At 44.2% G+C, this 17,961-nt stretch overlaps 1 protein-coding gene across 2 annotated transcripts in view; it reads right to left on the bottom strand.

The window, feature by feature from the left end:
• Positions 1 to 17,961, bottom strand: part of BRD4 (bromodomain containing 4) — a 90,962-nt gene that overhangs the window by 72,310 nt on the left and 691 nt on the right. Inside the window, exon 1 of one of the 2 annotated variants that reach the window (XM_025864785.2) lies at positions 17,774 to 17,876. The exons of the other annotated variant lie outside the window; for it this stretch is intronic. The gene's annotated coding sequence lies outside the window, so the exon portion shown is untranslated. Of the gene's footprint in view, positions 1 to 17,773; positions 17,877 to 17,961 lie in introns of those variants that run through there. 2 annotated transcript variants of the gene reach the window in all.

Here is a 17,961-nt window from a genome sequence, read left to right as displayed (position 1 = left end):
GGCGGCAGGAGTCTGCAAGTAATGTGCTGGCATGGGTAAGAAAGCCGGAAACCAGTAAGACCAAGCAATGTACTCTTTAAAGGAATATGCAACTGAGACCAGAGTGAAAAAGGATGGTGACTTCAAAATTCAGGATGGGCAAGGAAATGAGGTGGGAAAAGAAGTATACACAAAGCAGAGGCGACTGAACTGGTCATGCCAGATCTCCTCAAGCTGGAAGACAGAAATTAGAACCACTCAGATTTTAAGTGCAAATCACTGCACCTTTAATCATGTATGACTGAATCCACAGCATCTTCTGTGATATCAGAGCATGTTCCCTCTGCTGTGCCCGATAGCAGCAGCTTGTTACTAACACTAGAGCTACTTGATCCCAGACAGATCTTCACAAACTTGAGGGAGGTGGGGTTTTTGTTACCCCACTTTACTGATAAGGAAACAGGGGCTCAGAGGTTAAGCAGACTGTCCCAGATCACTACCCATTTCTCCAAATGCCAGTGAATGTCCATTTTCAGCATGCTCTACTGGCCAACATAAAATGCAGCAGAGGTAAAGAGAACCTCTGCTAAGCATGAAACAAACCGCTGAGTGACTAGCTCATTCTGGTACCAGGACAAGAGAATGCCAATTGCTGTTTAAACAGTAAAAAGAGTGACTGCAAAGTTATGACTGGTTTCAAAACCTGGGAGGCAGCGTCTGCTTAAGATCCCTGATGAATCAAGCCCTCATCCTCTGCCCTGGACCAGAAGCTGTTTCACCAACAAGCATAGAGAGTAAGATGGGTTCTGAGATAAATCTTCAGCCTCAGGTACACATGCACACCTGTGAGTAAAAAACTGGAAGGGAGAACGTGGACTGGAATCCTCACCTGAAGACATCAACACTGTATTACCTAAAAGATCAATTAAGACTAGAAAAAAAGTTCACAGAAATAAGTCCCTGAGTCCCTGATACAACTTAAAATTCAACCTCTTGAAAATACCATGCATTCAGATCTGCATACAGTGTCTTGTAACTGGTATGTCATATGACAAGACTCATATCCGGAAGATCAAAGGGAGAAAGTAAGAAGTAAAAGCTGAAACTACTTGAATTCTGTGAGGCTGAAAAGGAATTTGTTACAATCAGAAAGACAGATAACAACAAGTGTTGACAGGGATGGAGGGAAACTGGAACCTTCATGCATTGCTGACAGGAATGTAAAAATAGGGCAGCAACTTTGGAAAGCAGTCCGCAGTTCCTGGAAAGATTAAGCATAGTTACCATATAAGGAGGAAGTTTCACCCCAAGCTATATACTCAAAGGAAAGGAAAACACATCTACACAAAAATTTGCATGTGAAACTTCAGAGCAGCGTTTTTCATAAGAACCAAAAAGCAGAAACTGACACGTCCATGAACTGATGAATGGATGATCCCGTTTATAAGAATGTGACCAGATTTTCCGAAAAAGGAAAAATCAAAATCTCGGGTGCCTGGGTGCATCAGTCGTTAAGCATCTTGCCTTCGGCTCAGGTCATGATCCCAGGGTCCCAGGATCGAGCCCCCTGCTGGGCTCCTTGCTCAGCGGGAAGCCTGCTTCTCCCTCTCCCACTCCCCCTGCTTGTGTTCCCTCTCTCGATGTCTGTCAAATGAACAAATAAAAATCTTAAAAAAAAACCTAAGCTGCTTCCTTTTGGGGGAGCAAGCTGTCTAGTTTATTTATCCTAAGGCTCTATGCTCACCTTCCAAGGACAGGTGGCATTTGATGCTTCTTGCACTGGACGGGAGGGAGGATGAAGCAATCCAAGTTGTCCAGGCATAAGTCACAGGACACAGAATGCAGGAAAAGGCAGAGCCTGCCAAGATTGATGCTGGAAGCACCTCTCACCTCTGCTACATCTATCTGATCATGAGTTGGGTAAGGGCCATCCCACTTAAAGGATTTCAAACGTTAAGCTGCTCTGGTCGCATTTGGAGGCAATGCATGGAGAAATGTTAAGTTACAGTGATTCTGGGAGCCTTTTCAGGATTACACTAGCTGAAATGAAAACATGAGTCAAGCTACTTGCCATGGAAAATGTCGTTAGTGGGTTGGGTTAAGAAGCCAAGGCTGTGGGGTAACTGACAGGATAAGATCCTAGGAATGGGTGGAGCCCACTGCATTTGCAACCAGTCACATATTTTTTTTTTAGGCTGCCTTGAAAGACACCTGGCTGGACAGGGGACCCCTGGCTGAACCATCTCCCTCCTTGTACCCTTGTGTCCACTTTTCACAGCTGACTAATAAAAATCCCAGATCAGTTTCAGCATGCAAAGAGGACAGAAGCAGCAGGCTTCTGCATGCAAGTTCTAAATTGAAACTTGTGTTCAGGGATGCCTGGGTGGCTCAGCAGGTTAAGCGCCTGCCTTCAGCTCAGGTCATGATCCCAGGGTACTGGGATGGAGTCCTGAGTCAGGCTCCCTGCACAGCGGGGAGACTGCTTCTCCCTCTCCCTCTGCCCTGCTGCTCCCTCTCTCTCTGACAAACAAACAAATCTTAAAAAAAAGAAAAGAAACCTGTGTTCAGAAGTAGGCAAGTAGCTATTTGCAAACCCAGGTTCATTTCATTGCAGCACTATTCATAACAGCCAAGAAGGGGAAGCAATCCCAATGTCCATCAACATACGACTGGATTAAGAAAATGTGGTATGCACAACAGAGGGCGCCTGGGTGGCTCAGTTGGTTAAGCAACTGCCTTCCGCTCAGGTCATGATTCTGGAGTCTAAGGATCGAGTCCCACATTGGGCTCCCTGCTCAGCGGGGAGTCTGCTTCTCCCTCTGACCCTCCCCCCTCTCATGCTCTCTCAGATAAACTCTTTCAAAAAAAAAAGTATGTACAAGATATTTTCTTTTTTTTAAAAAAGAGTTTATTTATTTGACAGAGGGATACACGGCAAGAGAGGGAACACAAGCAGGGGGAGTGGGAGAGGGAGAAGCAGGCTTCCCGCCGCGCAGGGAGCCCAATGCGGGGCTTGATCCCAGGACCCTGGCATCATGACCTGAGCCGAAGGCAGATGCTTAATGACTGAGCCACCCAGGCGCCCCAACAACAGGATATTTTCTGCCTTAAAAAAGGAAATCCTCTCATATGTAACAACGTGGAAGACATCTGCTAAGTGAAATAGGCTGTGACAAAGGGCAAATACTGCATGATTCCATTTATGTGAGGTATCTAAAATAGTCAAACTTTCGGAAACAGAAAGTAGTTATGTTGCCAAGGGGCTGGAGGGAAGGGGAAAGAGAGAGCTGTTAAATGGAGTTTCAGTTTTGCAAGATGAAAAAGTTCTAGAGATCTATTGCAAAACAACGTGCAGATAATTAAAAACATTAGGATGATAAACTTTTTATGTTTTTTTTGGGGGGGGGAAGGCGGTTGTCTTCACCACAGATTCCTCACCTCAGAAATGGAGATGACTGTCCCTCACAGGGCTGGTGTAAGTGTCAAATGGGATGCAACAGAAAATGAGTGCCCAATAAACTCTATTAATTATACTATTAATAAGTTATGATTTGGTATTAACTGCACATTTCATAATGCAGTCACAGAGTAAACCCAATGGGCCTTGAGGTCTGGTCTGCAGCGCACTAACACAAGCTCTGTGGGCAGGCTTCATCCACCTGGTTCAGCTGACTCAATTCAGGCAGACCCACCAATGGCACTTTCTATAACCACAGCTCAGGCTTCAGTCCCTGCTTCAGGCTTTCTTCACATTCTCCACACCCAAAGATAATGGGCCAAATGCACCAGCCCTCCCACAAAGCTCTGCTCACAAAATGGGGGAGGAGGGAGATATATGGAATGAATGAAATGAAAGCTGTTAGATAAAGCAAATTCCAAGGAGGAGCAGGGAATTTTCTAGGCCATAAAAACAGAAAGGCAGAGATTGGAGAATACCATACTTACCTAGGTAACTGGAGTTCGCTCCACAATGGATAGTTTTCAAAGGAAAAGCCCTTTCCCTGAGCTGATGAAGGTTAATTCTTCACCTGAGTTCTTAGGCTATGCAGGCTTGGCTTTCTCTAGCCTGGAACCTTGCTGGGACTCCATTTACAACCTCCTGTGGGAATGGGAGCAAGGTACTTGCCCTTCTCCACAAATCAGGATTCAGTTCCTGACTGTCCTCTCACTCTACTTGTAGCCCCAGGCCCCTCCTTCTTCTCTCTCCACAGAATCCCAGAAGACCTCGCCTACCCTCCCGGCAATGCCCAAAGTCCCCACTTCTGGCCTAGGTCTGCCCCTGCATTCCAGAACTGCACTCCACCTGCCTACAAGGCAGTTTCAACCACAAGCACCAGGGGACTAAAATAAGCCTATCTTCTCTAAAACCTCTCAAATCAGGCACACTTTTCACATGGTGATAGTGGCTACAGTACTGGATGGATAATTCAGCAACTCAAGATTTTCCAGTACTGCAGGAGTTCCACAGGACAGCACTGCTTTAAAAACTGTGTAGGTCACAGGGCACCTGGCTGGCTCAGTCGGAAGAGCATGTGACTTTTGATCTTAGGGTCGTGAGTTCAAGCCCCACGGGTAGGTCACTGTAAAGTAAGATCCAACCTGGACCCTGAAAGATGGGAGGAGGGTGTCTAGAAAAAGCGAAGAATCAAAGACATGGGACAGCAGTCTGTCACAGAAGCTAGGGCCCAGAGTACCACAGGATGGCAGTTTGGGTTTTAGCTTATATGCAGTGGGGTTTTAGAGCAGCAGGAGAATTTTGCTGCAATAAATCTAGTACATTTTGATCATATTCCAACTAGCTTACTAGTCTAGTTTTTAGCTTTGCATGAAGCCTATTTAACCACTTGTACCATTTTCTCTTGACTGGATTTTTCTCACAGCTACTCAGAGCCAAACTCTTACTCAATGAGATCATTTGTCATCTTACAAAGTCAAAGAAAGGTTTTCAAAGAAAAATGATCTGTTTCTTCAGAGCACTCCTATTAAATAAATTACCACCTTTCTAGCACTGAGCCACTGCCCACCACTGGACATATTAGGACCCCTTAAACACTTGCCTCACTCTGCCCCCAGTCATGCTTTAATTGTACATGGCATACAGACATGGAAAATACCTTTATTCACCACTGAATCTTCACTGCACACACAGAATATAGATAGCACAGTGCCTGATTACCTAGTAAGTCCTACACACACCCTGGCAGAATTTGGCCTGTTTGCTTCAGGCAGGAAATTCCCTTTAAACAAGAGTCCCTAAGTGGGAAATAAGCACCTATAAGCTGGAACTCAATTGCACCCTATAGTAAGTGGCACTTTGAAACACAGAGACTCACCATAATCCTAAGAGATCGTCCAGTTCACACCCCTGCTTTAACAAGCCTGGGGCACAGAGGCTAAAGATGAAGTTTACTCCAGCTTACTGACTGCCCAAACTCCATCTTCTGTATTTAGACTTTCACTGGAATAGCAAGGAAAAAATGGAGGTGAAACCAAGGCAGGTGAAGTTTAATTCCACTCATGTAAATTTCTTCATGAGACTCCTCAGGAGAGTAGCACTGCATTTAATGACCAGATGCCCAGATGAAAAGGGGATCTGCCCAGCCAGAGTAATGACCCTCCTCTGACCATTCCCCACCCCACTGAGTGCCTCCAAGGGACAGGTGCTTGCTTGCAGAACAGTCCAGATCTCCACCCGGGCCTCAGCTATCCTCAGATGGACCAGCCAAAATGCCGGCTCCTTTCCTATGCTCACAGCTGCAAGGTCTCTCTTCCTTCAGAGTGGCCAGCCTATTCCTCTCAGAAAGCACTCCCGCAGTCTACCTTGTACACATTACGTACCATCTTAACCATCTACACGTGGCAGATTCCCTCCTTCCACAGTTTGTAGAACAGAAGTCAAGAGCATGTGGGAGGTGCCTGGCTGGCTCATTTGGTGGAACATGCAACTCTTGATCTCGGGGTTGTAAGTTCAAGCCCCATGTTGGGTGTAGAGATTACTTAAAAATAAAATCTTGGGAAAAAAAGAGAGAGCACGTGGACTCTTGGAGCCAGGTGCTGCCTTTCATCCCTGCTCAAGTGAGTGAGCTCTCTGGGTGTCAGCTTCCTTTTCCAAAATGGAGATGATACTAGTACCCAGTTAGTAAGGCTGTTTTCTTAAGACTTAAGGAAAACATAGGAGCCTTTCTTAGAAATCTAGCACCTGGGTCACAGTAACCACTCAAATACTCACTAAACAGAGTGCTCATAAACATATGCTCAAGCTTCCCATCTGGGGAAACAGTGAGAAAGAAGAGACCCACACTGCAGCTCCATACATTAAGGATGACAGACAGCCAGGTGACTCATGTTCGACTTCACTATTTCAAAATAGGCAAGCAGTAACAGAGAAAAAAAAAACCCATACATTCAGAAAAAACAGTTCTACCCTTTACAGGAAACCTTTTCACAAACAGTCATGAATCAAAAATAAGCACTGCCTCAAGGTGAACAAAGGGAAGGAACATGGGGGTCTGGAAGGCAAGCGGAAAGAGCCACAGGCTAGGGAGGGCATTCAGCCCTCGCAAGGACAAGGGAAGGATGCTCACACAGGGTTTCCAAAGCAAACAGGCCTGGAGATGTCTTGAGAGAGGACCCTGAAGACAGGCCAACTAAACTACAGGCTGCATGTGCTACGACTCAAAAGGGCTGCAACACTGGTAACTCAAAACTGCATTCCTGGGATTACAAAGATGCGTGTTATGATTCTGAAATAGATGAACAAAAGGTGGTGTTATTTCAGACAGCTAATCTGTCAGCTCAATTGTTTCCTAGTGTCAAAAGGAAAACAAATGAAGACACATACACATGACTTTCTTACTTAGCAGCTTTTTATAACTGAAAGCACTTGAGCACCAAGTAATTTTCAACAAAGATTATAAATGAAAACAACCTACACATGGATGGCACCACCTTTTACAAAACTCTTCCATGTGCCCTATCTTGCTTGTTTCTCTTAATTACAGACTAGAAAGGGGAAACTGCTCAAGCAACAAAAATCATGCCTGTACAGTAAGACTGTAATTCAACTGAGCAGAACAATGGGATTAAGTAAAGCCAACACCAACAGTAAATGAGTGAAATATCCATCAGCACATAACAAGTTTAATCTTCGAACTTCAGAGATTAACGAGGAGAAAGGGACTTTTTAATACACACTATTCTTAAAAGTAACAGGATCTTTTCCATCCTCCAACTCTGCCCCAATTACAGAAGTATGAATTATGCAAATTTATGGTATTGTGTTTCCTATTCTTTCCACCACACAGGCATGTGGGGAGAGACAGCAGAGTGGCATCATGCTCCACACATGGAGTAGCATGTTCGTATTCCTAAGCATTAACATTATGCTGAAGAATGATACTTTGCCATCCCACAAGTTCTATCTCCCTCAGCGTGTAGTTCTAATGTATGCATGAAGAGCAGGCACTAAATCACAATAGGGACCTACAGCCATAATTCTAAGTCTACCGACATCTAACCCCACCAAATGACAGGCTAGCTAATGGCCCACTGGGTTACCTTCTGCAGCAAAAGCTCCAGGCCAACACCAAATCCTGAAGACAGTTTTACGAACAGTGGCAACTTCAGTGAACAAAACCTCTCTTCCTCTGCAGGAACTGATAGGCCCATTCTGACATTCCTCATGCCCAGGAAAGAAAACAAGCTGGAAAAGAGGGGGTGCCTTGGGCAGGTTTGTACCACTGCTGACACTCATAGTAACAGCTCTATAAAACCCTCTGGAGGATTTTACAAGGTCAAACCAAAATGGGTGCTCCACACTGTTTCCATGTCATAAGTTTTTAAGTGTCTGTCTGCAACAAGCAGGCTACCTGCAAAAAGGAAAAGTCTTCAAAACCACCAAGAGCTTCTCGAAGTAAAATTCAGGAAATTCATTTTAGTACATGCTCCTTGGATGGGCTCTGGTTCATGAGAACCATCCTCCGCCAACTGTTCTATGTTCACGCATATGCATTTTTTTCTGGAGAAAGGACCCATAGCATTCGTCACATTCTCAAGATGACCTCTGACCTCCCCTCAAGAACTGAAGCTCTAGTGAGAAACAGGGCTGGTCTCATCCTTGGCCACTGGATCCTCAATTATTCCAAGCTCTTTAAAGGACTGAATAAATCCAACAGCAAGAACTGTAGGAAAATGATTACTCTAGCAGTGCTTAACACTTGTTTTTGATTATGGAAATAAATCTGAGTAGGCTTTCTGTAATACTAGAGGAATGTCAAGCAGCAGACTTTACAAGAACTTAAGTACAGAAACAGCTTAGCAAATGGCAAAATTACAACTGTAGTTTTCACAGGCATGGACAAAAGATGAACCCAGTCTACTGAAATATTCTCCATTACAATTCCATTCATACATACAAGCATTTACTGGTCTCCTTTCCAAGTCTTGCCTTGTGCTTCCTCAATGTTACAGGCCCATCACACCCCTGTGCTTCTTGAGGGCTGTTTTTCTGGCCAAAATGACCCTATCATCACTGGTGACCTGAGTCCTCTCGCTCCACCAAAAGAGACACTGAGACTTGGGCTTGACCCCTCTCACAGCTCCCCACAGAGGCTCCCTCTGTACCCACCACCTGGTAAAATAGACCATTTAATCCTTTACCAAAGGACTGGGAATACATAATTCTTAACCATCTTCACTTTACCCTTTTCTTGAGTTACTCACTCGAAGCTGATTTTAATTCTGGTTTATGACTTAGTATGGAAAATTAGCTTCCCTTTCAGTCATCCAAAATTTCTTGCTTCCAGTCAAGGGGCACACTACTAGTGAAAGTCAGACTGCTCAACCAAAGTAAATTCACCTAGCATGCCTCATAATGATGAACAAGATGCTGCTGGAGCTATTATTTGGGTTGAGCAACTGGAAAGCAGAGATGGGCTACAGGTCCCATGTTTGAGGCAAGGTGGTTTGGCATTCCTATTCTGTACAAGGTCAGTGATGGGCATTGATCCAAATCAGAGTCTTCTGCCATCAGACAGCATGACCTGGGAAGACTCAATCTTGACCTTAACATCGGTATATCAGAGATAGGTAACAAGCTCCGAGGTCCCTGTTTGAGACCCACTCGACTTCTTGTCACATCATCCAACAGAGTTCCCTTCTAGCAGTTTTAAATTAGTTATTTATATCAGAAAGACCTAACCAATAAAACTATTTCCAGAGAGAGAGAAACTAGAAATGTGGAAGGACAGTTTCTGAGAATAAAGGACAGGTAGTTTGCCTCACACACTTGAAGAGATAAAAGGTCCCAAATGGAATCACTTGTGCTAAGCCCCACAGTCACCAAACTGAGACTTAATACCTAATTATGGTTTCAACTTCTCCCAGGAGTGGAATTTTAAACCAGTCAATCTGGAATTACCTGGTCAGCACTAGTGAGGTAATCTGCCCAACAGACCCCAGCCCCTAAAGGAAGGTGACCTTGCCTAAAACAATCTGCTCTTCACTGTAACTTCCTCCTCCTGCCCCCTTCTGCCTGTAAAAAGCTTTCATTTTATACAGCTCTTTGGAGCTCCTTTCTATTTACTAGGTGAGATGCTGCCCAATTCATGAATCACTGAATAAAGTCAACTAAGATCTTTAAAATTTACTCGGTTGATTTTTTTTTTTAAACACACACACACACACACACACACACAAAACACTCTTTATATACTTGTTTTGTCTGTTGCAGACTGACAACTTTCACCAATACAGGCTTCCTCAACTCCCCCACCCATTCCAGCCCCTACAGAGAGGACGCAGCAAGCAGTGGGTACAAGGAAGAAAAAAACTGAAGAGCAATGCAATTCACCTGCTACTAAAAAGCATATACAGGAGTCACCCTCAGACAAGTGGGGAAGAAATAGATTGCAATAAAGCTAAGATGTAGGTACCATCAAGGTACCTACAGTTACAAGTGAGTGGGTATCTAAAACAATGTTATTTCACACTGTTCTGACAGAGCCCACGGTAAGATACACGTTTTATCATATACACAGCAATACGTAAAGTCCAAGTAAAGGTTTTATGAAATACTCTTCAATGTGCGACACTCTTTGACGTTACTTTTCCCCTTAAACAATGATTGCAACCCTTAAGTTCATGTCATTACTCTCAGTCTAAAAAAAGATATAAAACAAGAATGACTTTTTTTTATTTTTTTTTAAAGATTTTATTTATTTGACAGAGAGAGACAGTGAGAGCAGGAACACAAGCAGGGGGAGTGGGAGAGGGAGAAGCAGGCTTCCCGCGGAGCAGGGAGCCCGATGTGGGACTCGATCCCAGGGCCCTGGGATCATGACCTGAGCCAAAGGCAGAGGCTTAACAACTGAGTCACCCAGGCACCCTAGAATGACTTTCTTTTAAAAATCTAGATTCTGGTCTAAGTTCTTTGGAGCCCAAACCTATTACCCCATTTTACATGAGAAACTGCGACTTGGGAGGGTATGTGACTGGTCCAACGCAAGTACAGTGTGCCCCTGTACCCAGTTCTCATGCATACACACGCACACACCTGCGTACGTACGTATTTATGTACGTACAGACACACACACACACACGCAGTGCTAGCAGGTTCCACACTCCATGCAGTTCTCCTGTTTCAACCCTCACATTAACGATCTGCTCCCACCAAATATAGGTTTCCCCAAAAACAATGGAAAATGTTTCAAGTGTAAAATCCCCAAACTGATCTCACACTCTTCCTTTTTCTTTATTCTTAAAACACAAAACAATCTCAAAGGTCAACTTTCCCACAAATGTGTATGTTATTGCCCGGGTACGACAAGCGAGGACATTAGCCACCTACAAGGACATAGGAATTACTAATTCCTGTTTCTGGAAATTGCATAATACCAAGCCCAACACCTCTCCCTTGGCAATGCTTCCAGTGTGCCAGTGCCTCTTGACTTGACAGCAACAAGGAACAAATACGGACTTTTAGTCTTAAATGGAACCAAAACAAGGAAGGTGACCACATGCGAAGTAGAGTCTGGACAGCTTTTCTCAAAGCCCTTCAGGCAAAGCAAGCACTCCCTTCAGACCCTACTAATCCAAATACAATACAGATGTGAGCCCTCCCTCCCCTGCACCTTCTGGCCACCTGCCAACCCTCAGGTATACATATTCCACTTCACAAATAAGGAAACTGAGGTCTAGAGAGATTATGTAAATCACCTGCGGTCAAGACCAGAAGGGGGCGGGGCTTGAACGCTGAGAGTGGACTCCACAGTTCTCCCTTTCCAGTTACACAGCTCCAACCAAGCCTGCTCTCCACAGCCCAAAGACCTAGAACTTCCTACATTGGGCAGAACAGGCCAATACTTGTCAAGGAAAAGATCACAGAATAGCCTATACTTAGGACGAACTAAAAAAAGTCTTTGTAAGTATGTCACAGATCAAAAAGAAGAAATGGCATATTCATTTTTTTTTTTTAAGACTTTATTTGTCAGAGAGAGAGGGAGAGAGAGACAGAGAGTAAGCACAAGCAGGGGGAGAGGCAGGCAGAGGGAGAAGCAGACTCCCCACGAAGCAAGGAGCCGGATGCGGAACTCGCTCCCAGGGCCCTGGGACGATCTGAGCCAAAGGCAGCTGCTTAACGGAGACTGAGCCACCCAGGCATCCCAAAATGGCATATTCATTCGAACACTTAATTTGCAGTTAAATGCTCAGATCTGGCTGATCTCCGAAAGTTATTCTCCAATTGGGTTTAACACAAACAAAAAACACCTCATATGGCACTGGATCCTAATGGTCCCTAGTAATGGTGACTGACATCAACTGGTTCGTCTGGTCAACAAGGCCCAAAGTCCATTAGTAGGACCTCAGCCTCCCAACCAGGAACTTCACTTTCCCGGCTCATCCAGCTGCCTGCCTCTCTTCCAGAGAGAGGCTCATTTGTGACACAAAGCTTCCTGGAGATCAGAATCGTTCTGTCATACCCAGATGTCAACATAATTCATATTAGGGCCAAAGAAGGTAGGGAAAGATGCTGTGCTTGTGCTCTGGAAAAACCTTAGTCCACCAGCGACTTCTGGCACCATGGCCATTGCCTTTATTCCTATCACCAAGTTTTAATGAAATAGGAAACTTACATATTAGGCCCGAAAATACACCAGGCTACATTTCCCTGCTGGATCATTTCCCCAAATTCTGCAGCCAACATCCCAGAGTGGATGCCCCCAAACCACTGAATTTCCCCTAATCCCATCAGCATCTCTTTTAATCTCAATATCAGATTAAAACAAAGCCTCACTTAAAAAAAAAAAATCTCTAATCCCCACTTTAAATCACCTCCTCCAGTGGTCTCCATGCACCATTTACTTGGGAAGACAACGACATAGAGGGGATGTCTTCTTAGAAGGCACCTGGCTGACCTTGGTGTCAACTGGTGACATGATTTCTAGGAGTACCAGTTAGTGCACCTTCTTAGCCCTCAGGAGCTCTACTCTCATACCTGGCTACCTCTTCCCACTTCTTTTTTTCACCCTGGGCAATGACAGCAAGTAAGTAACTAACCTTGAGAGGGCACCACCTCATTTTACCCTCAGATGAAAAAAAAAGTGAAATTTGCAGGAGGTTGAGAGACAAGCTGAAGGCCACAGAGGTGGCAGTAGGGCCAGGACTCAAACTGGGGTCTGTGTCACACTGGTGGTATCAGTCTTTGAGCAGGCTAGCAAATATGAGACAGGATCAGATGCCAAGAGGCTGCACAAGCCCTCCGCAGTACCCTTCCCCAGAGCGTTCAGTTACCACTGGGTTCCTATCACAGGATCAGGAACTCTGAGACTTGATTTCAGGAAACAAAGTCCAACTCTGGCAGGAGAGAGTAGAAAGGTCAAAGAGCAAGATGTCGAGACACATCTGCTTCTCAGAAGCCTTCAGAACACACTCAAGAGGACATTTTGTTTTTACTCAATTACTTTTTATGGGGGAAAAAATGTTACAAGACACTGTCAAGCTGTAATTGTGGAGAAATGGACATTCATGGAACTTTTCTGGAAAACTAATTTGTTTTTGTTTTTTTTTTAAGATTTTATTTGACAGAGAGAAAGAGATAGCAAAAGCAGGAATACAAGCAGGGGGAGTGGGAGAGGGAATAGCAAGCTTCCCGCAGAGCAGGGAACCCGATGCAGGGCTCGATCCCAGGACCCTGGCATCATGACCTGAGCCAAAGGCAGACGCTTAACAACTGAGCCACCCAGGCGCCCCTGGAAAACTAATTTGTATCAAGGTTTAAAAGATGCACACCCCTTGATCTAGTGATTCCCTCCCTAGACATGAAAAAAGAAAACTCGAAAGTCACGTCCAAAAATAGTAAAATTATGGTACAGTCATATGGTAGATTATTAGACAACTATTTAAATAGAGCATCTTGGAAGTTATCGCATATTTTCTTGAAAATTTAAGAGTATAACTTAATTTTGCTGCTCATTAATAGAAAAAATTGCAATACAAAAGAGATTAAGGAATAGTTTTTGACAACTTAACATTATGTTAACATTGTTATTTTTCAAATCATTTCAAATGACCACAAACTACTTTTGTTTAGGGAAGGAAAAAAAAACAACAACTTACAATCTCATTTTCAAATGATGGTGGACCGGGGCGCCTGGATGGCTCAGTCGTTGAGCGTCTGCCTTGGGCTCCGGTCATGATCCCAGAGTGCTGGGATCGAGCCCCGCATCGGGCTCCCTGCTCAGCGGGAGGCCTGCTTCTCCCTCTCCCACTCCCACTCCCCCTGCTTGTGTTCCCTCTCTTGCTGTGTCTCTGTCAAATAAATAAAATCTTAAAAAAAAAAAAATGATGGTGGACCAATCAGTGCTATTCCCCCCCTTCAGGGTTGTCAAGAATGCGACAGATGGCTGTTTGCCCTAACTTTGACACTGGACTTAATCTATTTCTTTAGAATGGAACATATCCCATGATTTAAGGTGGGATGTGTGGATTCAGTTTAATGAGTTGTAGCCTGTTTAGACTGAAAAAGAAAATAAAGGGTTTTAACAACTGCCCTTTATAACAGAAGTGTGGAGTGCATCTTCCAGACGGGTTTCTGTGCTTTACCAGCATTTCAAACTGTTCTCTAGGAATGTACGATTTTTAAAAACTAAGTTGGGATCACACCACGCAGACTGTACTACATGCAACATGCTGACATCCTTGTACTTCCATTTCCTCATTTTTTTAAATGGGTACACCCACAGCTTAGCAAGCTTTTCTTTTAACCCCTTGTGAAAGCACCAGAAAATCAAGGCAGTTAAAAAGTCATTGCACATCATCAAATAGTTATGACCCAGCAATTCCACTCCTAAATATCTACCCACAAGAAAATGTCTGCACAAAAACTTGTATATGAATGTTCACAGTGGCCAAAGTGGAAACAACCCAAATATCCACCAACTAATGAATGGATAAATAAAATGTGGCATGGGTTCACATAATGGAGTATCATTCAGTTATAAAAAGAATGAAGTACTGATTCATACTATAGTACAATCCTTGAAAACATACTGAAAGAGATCTGACACGAATGACTATATATGTTACGATTCCTGAAATATCCAGAAGAGACAAATTTATAGAGATAGAGAACAGATTAGTGGTTGCCAGGCACTGGGGGACTGGGCGGGGATGGAGAGCCGCTGCTAATGTATAGGGATTTCTTTCTGGAGGGATGTAAATGTCTTAACATTCGTTATGGTGATGGCTGCACAACTCTGAATATACTAAAAACTACTGAATTGTACATTTTAAATTGGGGAACTGTATTGTGTGTGAATTGTATCTGGATAAAGCTGTTATTTCTTTAAAGAAGGGTATTTGGTGGGATTTATTACAGTAACAGTGTAATGATCAAGTTATACACAATTTACATTCAGTAAACATTTGGAGATAAATATGTTAATAAAGAACCCATCAAAGAAAACTCACATGCAAATATCTTTTTGTCTTCCTTTGCACATAGTAAGAGCTCAGAAACTAATCGCTGAAATTGATTGGGCAATCACGTCCACATAAAACCCAAATATTAAAAAGAAAGTGCTTAATGTTAAAAAAAAAGATCAAGTTTTTATTGACAACATGAGATCCCAAATATTAAAAAGAAAGTGCTTAATGTTAAAAAAAAAGATCAAGTTTTTATTGACAACATGAGATTCACATTAAAGAAATGCTACCCATACATGTTTATTACCCACTTCATCTCCCTCTTAAAATACTTTTCCCAGGCCAGTGTTGAACCACAGCCCAAACCCACTCACCACATTTCAAACTAAGTGGGAAATGTACAGTAGACAATGCACAGAAGCAACTGCATGTCACATTGCCCAGACTATAAATAAGTTCACTGCAATTTCTGGACCTTACCATCCTACTTAAAAGTCGAATTACTTGTAAATCACTACTAACCAATTATATCCCCTCCTAAACATAAGAGAAATTATTTGCATTTGGTATGCCAAATTCTTGCTCAATTATCTTTCCAGTTTGTTCACTCAAAGAATATTTTAGGTGCTCTTCTAGGTGCTGAAGATACAACAGAGAATTAAAATAGGCAAAACCAAGCAAACATAACCCTGCCTGCATGGAACTTAAATTCCAGTAAAACAAAACGAAAAATGTAAAATTTTATTTTTTTACAAACTCATGTCTTTTGAATTAAAAATGAACTGTCAGCATTTGCAAGGAATCCCCACACTTCTCACCTTGCAAACATGCAGTCCTCGCTAAACACAAAAGTCACAAACATTTATGAAATATTGGTAGCAATTTCCAATCACAAGCTTTTCTTTCCTTTTTATACATTTGCCGGGAGCATAATGACAAACATGATCTATTTTACAAGTTTATTCCAAATCAGAAATCTAAATACTTTACAATTGTGATAGATGACAGTGGTTGTCAAAAGATTTAACAGCCCAGAGTCTTCAAATCATTTAAGTGCCAAATAGTTTTTGCTTTAAATTAAGAACAAGGATTCCAATCTCCTTCTAGATCTGTAAATCTCAAGTCATTCAATAACCTGAATTGTGTAACAGAAAAATACTGCATCCTCCCAACCTCCAAAGACAAAAGTGCAATTTAGTACAAAGATCACAACAACTGGTTCAAAAGGGTAACTTTTGGAAACAAAGTCTAAATTCCTTTAAACAATTCAATAATTTAGTGGAAATTTTACAAAGCAGCCAGTAATTCCCTTGAAATTCTTAGGTAATTCTTTTTCTCCTCACCATCCAAGCTAGGGAAGCTAGTCATATGGGCACCCTGGAACAGTCAACCTATCCCGAAAATGTAGCCACTTTCAAGTTCCGACTTTCATCTGTAGGCAGAACTCCTTATCTTCAGCAAATTGGCTGGGGCTGAATTCTAGCTAGATGTACACAGGTGGGCTCATCTCCTTCCAGTTATGACCAACTAAAGTGATCTTATTAAAGAGATTTACTCCACAGCCTGAGCCCTTAGATACTATGTTTTTTCTACTATGGAAAGGGGTATGGTGGTAACAGGGAAGCAATGACTGCTTGCTTTATTACGAATCACACTTTTCCTTCTAGATTTACTCAACGGAAACCATCTGAGAGGTTTATCTTCCCCAGGATGAAGTTCTGGGGGGAGAAGGGCTTGGTTATCTAGAACACCTTGAATAAAAGATAATCCCCATCCAAATTAAACCAAAAGGAATGTTTTATTACTGGCAAGGTCATAAAAACAGATTTTACCATCCAAAACCTACTTGGAATTGAAAACATTCATAAATCCTGTTGAATATAGCTTTCTTTACCACTTCCAGACTACAAATTCTAAGGACTAACAACTTAAGAAACTTGACAGCCCCATTCATAAAAACCTCCCAATCATTATTACGGCACCAAAGAGCCACTGCCTTAGAGCTACACTGAGACTTGGTTTTTGTAAATACGGACAGATAGAACCTTCTCAAAGGAAATCAAAGACACTTCAATTCTCACAAAAGACTCCCAGGAAGTCACTTCTTGCATGCAACACACACATAAAAACGAACCCAAAGACCAAGACCATAAACCCCACCAGGCTGCAGAAAACATTAAATGAGTAAACAAACAAAAATAACATTTCAAAAAACAACGCGTGGTCTTGAGTAAATGGGAGGTCAGCCACTCAGCAAAAGCGCATGACTCACCCACGGGCCTGAATTAAGTATTTTCACTGTCCACTACACCAAAGTGGGATTTCCCATTTTCACCCAAGGCCAGGCCTTGGGGGCAGCTCAGTCGGGTAAAGTTGTGCTGCTTCCGTAGGGGCGGGGGGGGGTGTCATTTTATTTCGCTGAATCACAACTCCCCCACATCCCCACCCCAAACCACCACCCCGCACCACACGGCGAACAGACCAGGCCGTGGCAAGGACGCCAGCGAACACCGACCGAGCAAAACAAAGCGCGAAGCGCAGGGCTGCCAGGCCTGGAGTGGGTGGGTAAAGGGGGTCAGGTTCGCCCCACACAGCACCTCTCCCACCCACGGGGGTGTCTCGGGCAGGTGTGCAGCAGCAGCCTCCTCCCTCCACCTGGGGACCAGCCCCATTCTCCGCAGAGCTCCCGGGACCGCCGGGAAGACGAGGAAATGGGGGCGGGGGCGCGCTGCCCCAGCCCGGGCAGGAGGACCCAGTCGCCGAGGGAGAGCGCGCTGAGCCCGGCCCACGTGAGCGCCGGGGTCGGGGCCGCCCCGGGGACCGAGGTCGGGAAGAGCGGCGCCCGCGGCCACCACGCCAGGCCCGGACTTACCGGGGCCGGGCGCGCCGCGGGCCCCGCGACGGCCGCTTCCTCCTCCTCCTCCTCCTCACTTGACAAAATGGCGGCGGCAGGAAGTGCCGGGCGCCTCGGCCCGCCCCCCCGCCCGCCCCCGGCCACCCGCCCCGCCGCGGCGCCCGCGCCCCCCGCCCGCGCCCCCGCCCCGCCAGCCGGCCCACGCC

Source organism: Callorhinus ursinus, unplaced genomic scaffold (assembly GCF_003265705.2).
Source record: "Callorhinus ursinus isolate GAN/ISIS: 27379988/994484 unplaced genomic scaffold, GSC_fseal_2.0 scaffold131, whole genome shotgun sequence".
NCBI lineage: Eukaryota > Metazoa > Chordata > Mammalia > Carnivora > Otariidae > Callorhinus > Callorhinus ursinus.
This window is presented reverse-complemented; position numbering and strand designations above follow the sequence as displayed.